Source organism: Falco cherrug, chromosome Z, assembly GCF_023634085.1.
Source record: "Falco cherrug isolate bFalChe1 chromosome Z, bFalChe1.pri, whole genome shotgun sequence".
Lineage (NCBI taxonomy): Eukaryota > Metazoa > Chordata > Aves > Falconiformes > Falconidae > Falco > Falco cherrug.
Window position 1 is genome coordinate 85,182,378 of NC_073720.1, and position 10,948 is coordinate 85,193,325.

Genomic DNA, 10,948 nt, shown 5'->3' on the forward strand with positions numbered 1-10,948 from the left:
CATCTTTTTGTCCCATTCAATACCTTGTCTGTGTGATTTGCCTTTTGTCTGTCCTGTGCTTTCCTGCTAAAGACTTTATAGGCTTCAGTCTTCTGATACTGCTCCAGCTCCTGCATCTAATGCTCCTTATCTCTATCTGCTCCATCAAGGTATTGCTGAAACAAAGAAGTCCAAGAGTACCAGGGAGTTGCCTCCCCTTCAGGAGGAAGGGAAGAGAAACAACTTGCCCGACGAAGTGCTGATCCATTTCACCTATGCAAACAGGAAAGGAGTGAAGAAACAATGAGAATGTACGTGAGATGCAAAGACACAGGATTTCTGCCTAATATTACTGTATTCTGGCGTGTGTTGTGTCCATGTCTCCCCACCACCACCACCCCGGGTTTTTTTTAAATTCAAATCACTGTTCTGTTAACCCTTTTTTTTTAGATCAAGCTTTAACGTTCAGACCTGTAACTGCAGGGTTCCAATACGCCCTTGTTTTTTTGCCCCACAGACAAAAATGCACTACCATTCTACAAGCACACACTTTTCCCATCTGAGAGGCGAACAAAACATCATGGTTATTGGAAAAGAGTAGCATAAAGATAAAAGAGCCTAGGTTATATCAATTTAAGTTATCTACGTTTAGGTTAAAAGAAAACTTCAGGCTAGGAAGAAAAAATATATTTCACACGTGCATAATAGAATGAGCTGAAGTGGAGAATTCTTTAGGGGGACCGATGAACCGAAAACCATTTAAGGAGTGGTCACAACCCTGTCTAAAGGGATCATTTCCAGAAAAAAAAAAAAAAAAAAAAAAAAAAGTTGTTGAGCAAGTTTTTTACCCAATGAGTTTAAAATTCAATGGAAATAAGTATTCAATCAGAGTGAACATTAGTCACTGGGTATGCCTTTTATTTTCATTACATCATCACAACAATACATGCAATAGTTATACATTTCATGCATTTGCAAACCTGTTTTGATGCTGCTGAGGACACAGTTAACATTCTAGATTGGGGTGCAAATTTAGTGGTGCTGGGTTTGCGTTTCTTTTGGACACTGTATTCCTCCCGAAGACATTAATTCTTCTCTTCTGTCTCCAGCAATGTGCTGCTGAAAGAGTACAGTAACCTACTCAAAAACAGCAGAAGCTTTTCCTCAGCTTGTGTCTTGGATGGATTGTTTTGAATCAGTAAGAAGGAGTTCTACTGTACTACCTGTAAGTAGATGTCCTAGGTTTCCTAGCACAGATCCATACAGTTCTAGAAATATTTCTTTATATTTATATATATATATATATTTCTTACAAAACTTAAACAAGAAGAATGATTTTTAGGGGTTTTGCTCTATGACTATAGTAATGGTCTTTTTCTAGGGGAGACTCACCATTTGGTCAGCTCAACCAGTCCTTATTTCAGTCAATTCCAGTCAGCTCAGTGGTCCTTATGCTCACCACCCACAACAAGAAGTAGCAGGACTACAAGGCTGGAAGAGGGGAAGCGCCAGACTTTCCCTTCAGCTGTTGTATCGGACAACTAGTTTGCTAGTTGCTGCAGCTCAGACATTTTCCCCTTGGACTGTGGGACACTAACCCACACACGGTAGTATACTATGACTCCACCACTCGCTTCAGGAGAACGACTTCATATTCGTTAGCTAACCAAAACCAAGCTTACTCAGCTTCAACAAGAATGTTGGGCTGTTGTATTAGGGATGGGGGCTGCCAAGCAGCAGTGCCCTTCAGTGCCAGTCAAAAAGGGCAGGAGAAACTGAAGGGAAGGAAGTACTCAGCAGCCTTTCCCTGACCTGCTATAGGCTAGACTCACCATTTTACTCAAAAAAGGACAGATGCCCTGGGGATTTAAAAAGCAGCACACAGAATAGAGATTTGAACTCAATCTCCTTCTTCCTAGATTAAAAATAAATAAATAAATAAATCTGTCTCAGGCATGATAAGAATATGTTAAGGGCAAGGGGTAGAGGGGCAGAATGTCTTACTCCCTCTCCCCCCTCTCCTGTTACTGAAATCTCGGAATGAAGAACTTATCGACACCAATGTGATGTAGATAAGCAGACACTTCTTTATTGACGGGCGGGTGCGTGAGCGAGTCCTCTCACGATCAACGCATGCCAGGTCTCAAAATCAGACACCATATATAGAACTTATTCATACATATTCATTAAGTATTCATGCATAACCATGATATTTCCCGTAAAGCATTAACATATTCTCCTGCTATATCCGATTCTGCGCAGTAGAGCTTAGAAAGGTCTAGAAATGGGTCTGGGGTACGATTTGGGTAGGTGGTATATGAGTCGGTGGTCGCGATCTCCCCCTGCTGGAATTACCTTTTACTAAAGTTCACGGTTTCTTGGCAGGTAACCACAAGCTGTTCCAGTCGACTCTCCCCAGTTTCCATTCATCTCATATTCTGACATTTCAATACACTTCTACATACAGAAGACCGGTCAAATACAAAGAAACCTTTCAACCCTAAAGTTATTACCTAAGTTTTAACAATGGTTCCAGCCCCTTCTTCTAGCCTTGGTACAGGATGTACAGAAGATCTCATAGCAGCTTTTACTGTGCAACTATAAGTTTCATTAAAAATATTTCTTATCCTTCTATTTTTCAATTTTATAAAATGATTTTATAAAATCAATTAATCAATCAAATAAAGTCAATCAATCTTAACTTATTAACAATTTGATAACAGAAGGATAAGATTGGATGTGAGGAAAAAGAAGTGTCCCTGTGAGGGTTACCCTGGGATGCCAGGGTTCACCCAAGGGAGTCTGGATCAGCCCATGGCTTTGAGTTTCAAGGAATAATCAGGAATGAGTGCAGAGACATCAGTGAAGGCAGACAAGCAAGGGTGTGAGGGCTGGGTGGGAAAGAAAGAAATGTGCCAACTGCCAGAGTGGAAAGTGGTACCAGCATGGACAGTGTAGGGCAACTTGCAGTGGAGATGGCCCAGGGCTGCAGCAGGGCTGAATGGCCCCACAGGGGACTGAGGCCTTTGTCCCCCTGGCAACGGCAGTTGCCCATGTCATCAAGGCCTGTGACAGGAAACTTTATTGGGAGAGACTTATGTTCTGCCCTCCAAGGGCTTGGGGGTCAGGGCTTGGCCTTTCTGCTTCATCAAAAAAATAATAAAATAAAATAAATGGATAATTGCAGTATTACAAGCACTGACACAGTACCTTTGCCTACCTGCAGTTCTGGCCTCTATTAGCTACCCTAAGGAGTCCATGGGGACACTTTCTTAGTAAGGGCCCTCATTGGGACCCATTAATATTTGAAGGTATTTTCAGTGTTGCTTCTGACTTGCATTCCTTCAGTTGCTGGTTCAGTCTTTTCTCAGTAGCTCAGGTTCATGGCAGGAGCCCACAATGCCCTAATGAGGTATTTATCTTTTTGTCATTTTCCTTCCAGTCTTGGAGACCTGTGTAGCTAATTGAATCTGTTCCATTCTTGTAGATAAGAAAGAGGAGTTCAAAGTGGACCTGAAAATAATTAATTTTTATTTCATCGCTTATATTTTGCTACTTTTTAGGTTAGAGGAGAGGTTCTAGCAGCATTCTCCAACTTATAATGAGGCAGAGGTTCTCCTGAGGAGGTCTGGAGTGGTAGGAAACACTGTCCCTTGAGGTCTGACACAGGGTGGACAACCTTGCTCTGAATGTCCCCAAGCCCACCCTTTTTCTCATTGTCCCCGGGGACTTACATTCCTTCTCCTTACATCAGACTTCTACCCTCCATTCTGCAGGTGGGTGCTACAGCTCCTTTACATCGTCTCCCACCTGTTTGCCTTAGAGCTCTGGGTGCACACAGATGCAGATGGATCTTTCATATATGCAAGCAATGTGAAGCATGATCAAGTGTCATGAATAAAAAAACTCACTCCCCACTTCTGTCACCTGAGAGGGTAACTGTCCAGGTGGATTTCCCAAGGGTAAATGTTGGGGTCTGCAGCGGGTCTGCAGACAAGTTAGTTGACTTCAAAGACTTAGTCGTGTACCTTTAAGACAGCCACAGATTGTCAGGTATGTAAACAGGATGTGAAGAATCGGAACTTAGAACCGCAGCATACGGGCACCTACAGCAACAGCAAAGAGCAAGCAAGAAGAAGGACACAAAATCCGATCAGGGTCTAACACCTGCACTGTCTAAGATATATAAATAGTTTGTATAAACAATAAAGGCCATTTTGTCTGAACCCAGCCACGCAGACATAGTGTTTCTTTTAAGTCCACCTCGACTTGCATCACCACAGGTAAAACACACCTCGCCAACCTGACAGCCTGCAGTTGTGTGTGAGGAGCTCCAAAGCGGATGTCATTTCCCTCAGCTTCAGCAAAACTCTGGCCATGGTCTCCCTCAGTGTTCTGCCCACGTGAGGCCATGACACTCTGGGTGCATACAGAAAGAGATGGGTAAAACACCAGCTGGATGGTCAGGTTGAGAGAGCAGTGGGGAAGGGCTCACACCCCACCTGGCGGACACTGGGACATACTGGGGCATTGTGGGCAGCACAGGGGACTGTTCTGTGTGCGGTACAGTTTAGGAGCTGTACACATGGCCCAGTGGAGGCAACTGCCACAATGTCTGGTGATGGCCCCGACTTCGGAGGCCCATTCCTGTGCCCTAGGGATGCCATCCAGGGAAAACCTGGCAGGTGGGATGGCTGCCCTGTCAGGAGCTGCACAGATGCAGGACGGACCAAGGGCAGAGTCTGCACCTCCCTCGGATGGACTAACACCCTGCAGCTGCAGGGCCTGGGACCTGCCTGGCTGGGGAGTGTCTGTGCAGAAAAGGCCCCGGTGCTGCTGGGGCACAGAAGGCAAAACACAATCCCACCCCGTGACCTGGTAGTAGAGGCAGCCAGCAGTGTCCTGGAGCGTATGAAGAGGTGCCTTGCCAAGAGAGTGAGGGAAGAGATGGTGTCCCCTTGCTCATCGCCCATTACACCATGTGTAGACTGCTGTGTTCATTTTTGGGCCTTGACTGGGAAGGGACTGAGGCCTCGAGACAGGACCCATAACAGCAAGGAAGATGTGTATGACTGGGAGTGAGTTCGGTCAAGAGTCACTGAGATGTTCAGGGGCTGGAACACTTTCCTGCGGAGGGGAAACTGAGGGCAAGGCCCTTGTTCTGCCTGCACAAGGGAAGGCCTTGGGAGCCTCCTAGTGACCTGCCAGTCCCAACGGGGAGGTGGTCAGGAGGATGAAGCTGGTCTTGGAGCTGTGGTGCCTGTCAGGAATGTGATAGGCAATCGTCAGATGTGGAAATAAGAATGTTCTTGGCAGGAGATAATGCAATGACCAACCTCCACATGATGGGGTGCTTGAGGCTGTAAACAGAATGGAAACAAATGCTCTGCTTGGATAGTATGAACTTCTTTGCTAAAAGTGGGGGGAGGTGGAGGAATCTCAGTGCTTTCTGGTTCCTGTGAAAGATTTAAGACCTATATGAAAGGAGCTGAAGGTAACAGTTTTGCTCCTCCATTTTAGTCCTTGACAGCCAGAACCTGCTTTTCCTTCTCCTCCTCCTAACAACTGATGAAGGGATGAGAAGTAAGGAAGCAGAGAGGCCCTAGGATTTAAAGGGTCATAGTGTCATTTCATTGGACACCCTGTCAAGAATCAACTGGGAAAATGAGCCTTCAAGGCCAAAAGAACAAGGTCTATGGACAGGCAGTGCTGTGTCTAAAATGTTGCCTGGAGACCTGCAGATCTACAGCATGGATCACGTTGGAGTTGAAACTACTGCCTGGCTTCAATGGCCTCCTGGAACCATGGAGAAAGCTTTAGGTGGAGGCCCAAGATGAAGCTGGTTAGGCCAGGAAGGCATAGGGATGCTTTCTGGTCCCTGGCCCCACGGGATCCCAGCTGCCAGGGCCCTCAAAAGGCCAGGTTCTCATTCCCTCCTGTCCCAGAGCTGTGCTTTGCTGACCTCCTTCTCCACCTAATTGGGGATCAGGGTCCCCACAACTTCACACTCACTACAACCAACACTGGCACTGGTCTTCACATCCTTGAGCAGCTCTTCCTTTTTGGAGTGCCAGGTCCAGGCAGGCATCAGACTGGATGGGCTGTTTGAACATGGGGAACTTGCCCACAAGGCCCTGGACTGTTGGCATCCTTGCTTACCTGTGCAGTGAATACCAAGGAGACTGATTCCTCCAGAAAAGCCAGACCCTGTCATCCACAGATTGCCTCAGAGCATGTCAAGAAGACATTGTTCATTCCTCACCCTGACCGTATGACCTGTAACTCTGTCCTGGCTTGGGCTAGCATGGAGTGCATGTTCTTCACACAAAGCTTTTGCTTCTCCTATTGAACTTTGTCCTGACCTGTGAATTTTCCTCTGATCCTCTCCCCAGTCATGCTGGACATGTATGTGGTCAGTGAGCAACTGATTCTGGGTGTTTAGGCTATGGCCAGGGTCAAACCACAACTAATCCTACCACAGTGTCATTCTTTCTGGTCTCTCCTTTGATCCACACAGGAGCTCTCACCCAGCCTCTTTGCCTGTCCAATACAAGAGCTCCATGTATCTGAGCTGCCCTGACATCACACAGAGCATCCCCCACTCCTCATCTTTCCCGTAGGTCTCCCCTACAGACCTTGTGTCTCGACCCACCACCGAAGGCGTGGGAGCTGTCCTGCCCCTCCTCCAGGACTTATGGCACTGATGTCACAGCTCTGTGGTGGCACAGGGGGCTCCTGCTTCCCACGCCCCAGGCGGTGGGCTCTGGGGCCCATGTGGGCTGCAGCACCTCAGGTGTGGCACCAGGGCCAAGGGCAGGCTTGTCACACGGACACCGGTACCCAGGGATGAGAGCTCTTGTGTGGGAAGGGTTTGCTGCCCAGCAGAGGATGCTGGGGGGGGTGGCAGGGGGCAGCAGAGGGACCAAGGGGGTTCCCACCACGAGAGCAAAGGCTGCAGCGGCCAAGGCCAGAGGGCAACAGGCCTGGGCTGTGCAGCCCTGGCAGGAGAGGGCTTTGCTCTCCCAGGTGGCTCTGTAGCACCCTGCGGCCTGTGCCAGAGGTGAAGCTCATCTCCAAGAAGGACAAGCTGCTGCTGCTGAGCAAGTCCCTGGGGGAGGCCAGGCTGTGATCCAGACCTCCTGTGGCTATCCTGCTGGTGGCAGGGCAGCTAGAGAGCAGCTCTGCAGAGAAGGACCTTTGGGTGACAGAGGACAAGCAGGTGATAATGAATGATTGATGCACCTTCATAGCAAAGGCCCAAAGCTGTGGTGGCTGCATTAGGAAAAGCATCGCTGGCTGACGGAGGAAGGTGACCCTTCCCTCCTGTCAGCACTGCTGAGGCTACATCTGCAGTGTTGCGTCCAGGGCTGTTATTCCCAGGGCAAGAAAGTTTTTGATCTGCTAAAGCAAGTTCTTCAGAGGGCCACAAAGTGGGTGGGAGGGACTGGAGCGTCTTTCCCAGGAAGAAAGGGTGAGAGTTCTACACCTGTTCACTCTGTAGAAGTAAAAGCTCTGAGAGTCTTATTAATGTATACAGCATTCCATCTGAACCAAGGTAACACTTTTTGACTCTGAGGATGATCAGCCACCGGAAGAGTTGCCAAGAGAGGTTGTGCAGTGTCCATGCCTGAAGATTTTCCAAACCTACCAAGCTAAGGCCTTGTAGAACCTGCTTGAGCTGGCTGTGCCTCAGCTGGGGAGTTTCACTGGATGATCTCCAGAGGTCTCTTCCAATGTCAACACTTCTCTGCCATTCTGTGAGTATCAAGAACACAAGTAAGACAGAATGAAACGAACACTGCAAAGATAGTGGGGTTCATGGAGAGGACCCACACTGCAGCAGGGCAGAATTGTGAGCAGAAAGGAGCAGCAGAGGCGTTCTGTGCTATCAGCCCACTCTTCAACATTCCTCCGGCACCTCTCAGGGTGTGGGTGATTAGGTGGTTGGGAGCAATGGAGTAATATGGCCCTGGAAGGACCTGTGAGGGGAATGGTCATATAATATTTTGGACATTGCTTCTCATAATCAAAATCTGTTTGAATTGGCAATAAATGAAATTGACCTTTGGCAAGACAACATCTAATTGGTCATTACAGGGATAGGTAAGTAATCTCTCTGTCTTTATCTTGACCCATGAACATTGCTGGTTCATTTCCTCCCTTGTCCTGTTGAGTCAGGGAAGTGAATGAGCAGCTGGGGCACTGGTAGGTTTCGGGCCAAGGTTAACCCACCACAGGACCCCATCAGGACTGCTGTGCCCAGAATGTGGCTCCCCAACACCAGAAAGACCCCGACAGATTGGAGCAGGTCCTGCAGAGGTGAGAAGGATGGGTGGGACCTGGAGCACATTATGGACAAGGAGGGGCTGAGAGAGTTGGGGTTTTATTTGAGGAATCGTTTAGAGTGAAAGGCCAGAGCGCTGGGCCCAGGGCTGCTGCTGGATGGCAATCCTTGGCCTGTTTCAATATTTGTCAAAACAAGGCCATGAGCACATGATCTGGCTGGAAGTCTCTGACCACGGCCTTGGCTGAGTGACCAACTGTGGCAAGAGCTATGGGACACTTGTGTGTAAGAAGTGTCTGTAGGGAAATGAATCACTTTATATTGAAAATGGCAAAGGAGTTTGGTCTCACTAAGCCACCAAGAAGGATAGACGTGACAAAGCAGCAAAGGTCCCTTGCTGGGGCTGGGGTCTATGACCACACAGGGAAATGAGCGGTGTTTGGGACTTCTTGGGGAGATTTTCCCTGCTGCATCCTCCCTGGGGTCTCCAAGGAACATGAAACAGGGCAGGCCCTCTCCTTTGGTGCCTTCCTTCCTTCACCATGACCCCTGGGTCTGCACCAGGACCACCCTGCTCTGTACCCCACCATGCACACTCACACAGCTGAGCTCTACACTGCTGTTTTCCTCTCCCAGGCCCTTCCCAGCCCAGCCCCGCCCCCCGCCTCCATGCTTTGCCCCCCTCCCCTGCCCTCTCCCCAGCCCAGGCAGACACAGCAGCCCACACTGGGCTGGCCCCATGCAATTGCCCACCCAAAGGGGGCTGCAGAGCTCTGGGCACTCATCCCAAAGACCCAGCCTCTCTGCAAGGCACAGCAGATACTGGTGAGAAGAGAGGTGTCTCATCTTGCCAGTCAGCCCCAGGGCTGGCACCACCCATGGCATGAGGGGACAGAGGCCAGTGTCCCCCTCTGTCTGCTGCTCTTCTCTCACACAGACCCTGATTGCCCACTCCCAGCAGCCCCTCCAGGCCAGTCCCTGTCCCCAGCACCAGACTGCTGGCCTGGGGGCTCCCCAGGCACCTCCTGGTGCACCAGGGACACAGCAGCCTGCCCCAGCTGGGGCATGCAGAGAGACACCTGCTCTTGCCCAGGGATGTGGTCTCAGGCATGGCCCTGAGCAGGCGGTGCTGCTGTGCAGGGCAGCGGTGCCTGAAAGCCCAGGGAGATGGTCCCAGGCACATCCCTGTTGGTCACCCACCATTCCCATGGGCACTGGGCACCCACACGCGAAGGCTCAACACAGGCCCATTCCTTAACGTGTTGCCCCATGCCCTCCTCCCCTGAGCCATGGGGAACCCAAGCCCAGCAGCACGCTCCTGGGGCAATTCCTTCAGCCTGTTCCTGAGCTCAGCTTTGGAAGAAGAGCTCAACATCCAGACATGGGCACTGAGAAAAACCACCTTTTTTACAGAGATGCAACACTGGAGGCCAGCTGTACCACCCTCCCATGCACAAAAAGTCCTCTGGGTCACACAGGCTGGGTTCCTGCTTTTGAAGAAGTGCAATGGGTGCAGATATTGCAGGAAAAACAGGATTGTAACAGATACAGTCATAAATGTACAGGATGATCCAAAGACAAACAGGAAGTCCCTTGTGAAGAGACACAAAGCAGCTCATTTCTCCTGAGAGACACCTGACTGCGGCGAATGAAGAGATGGGACACAGCTTGATGCAAGCAAATGACAATTTATTGTACAGAAGCACGAGTTTTTATACACTTTCAGAAGCTGCGCGTTTTAAACAGATTGGTTCTTGAAGCTAAGCATTGCATAGTAGGCAATCCCTGATTGGTGGTTAACTGCCATCAATTAACAGCAAGGTGTTACCTTTCCTTGGTGCCATCCGTCCCCCACTCCCCTGTGCTCTGTAAACATGTCTCATCATGTTAATTGTTGTCCAGACAAGCTCGAGTACATTCCCCTCAGCTAACTGATTGCCACGCATGGTCCTAGTTTCCAGCCCGCTCCTGCATCTCCCCCTTCCTGTTGCACAAAAAGAAACTTGAAACCGAGCAAAAACAAGGCACGAGTAATAGAACAAATAAAAAAACAACTAAGACATATTATCAATGTCAAAATAACCCACTGTCTCTGTTCCGTACAATTATGCAATTTCCCCTTTTTGTTTTTGAACAGCTAGTACCAGGTTTGCCATGTTCTGCAGGGCCCTTGCAAACATGACAGCAACCAAGGTAATAGCAAACAAACCATACTGCCAATTGAGTGAATGGATGCCAAAAAGGCTGAAATTTTCTCAGATTTTGATAACATGTTGCTGCAATGGGGCGCCTAAAATCCACGCAGCACATACCATCCAAATCCTCAGAGCCATGTCCTTGAACCAACAACAAAAAGCAGTGGCAATTTTGACTCACATGCTTAACTGCCTACCAAACAAGGTGATTTAACTCTTTAATGCTTTCCCTGCTGTTACTCTGGATAAGAGAAGAACCGCTGCGACACGTTCCCATCATAGCCTCCTACTACATTAGCATCTACAGAAAGACAATTATCGACAAAGTGTAAACAATACCAGCTTCTTTTAGATTAACATTATACATAGATGGAAGGGCACACCAAACAAGAACTGGTTCAGTCAAAAAGTTCGAAACATCACATGCCTTCTCTGAACATACCTCTGGAGTCATTCCCTTCATTCCCTCTCTTTTTTATGCAAAGAGAAA

At 48.6% G+C, this 10,948-nt stretch overlaps 1 long non-coding RNA gene across 1 annotated transcript; it reads left to right on the forward strand.

Annotated features, from left to right (window-relative positions):
• The first annotated feature begins 236 nt into the window (after positions 1-236).
• LOC129734783 (uncharacterized) lies at positions 237-1,982 on the forward strand. Its single transcript, XR_008730391.1, has 3 exons — positions 237-290; positions 1,089-1,204; positions 1,361-1,982. It is a non-coding gene; the product is annotated as an uncharacterized LOC129734783 (long non-coding RNA).
• Positions 1,983-10,948: the final 8,966 nt, after the last annotated feature.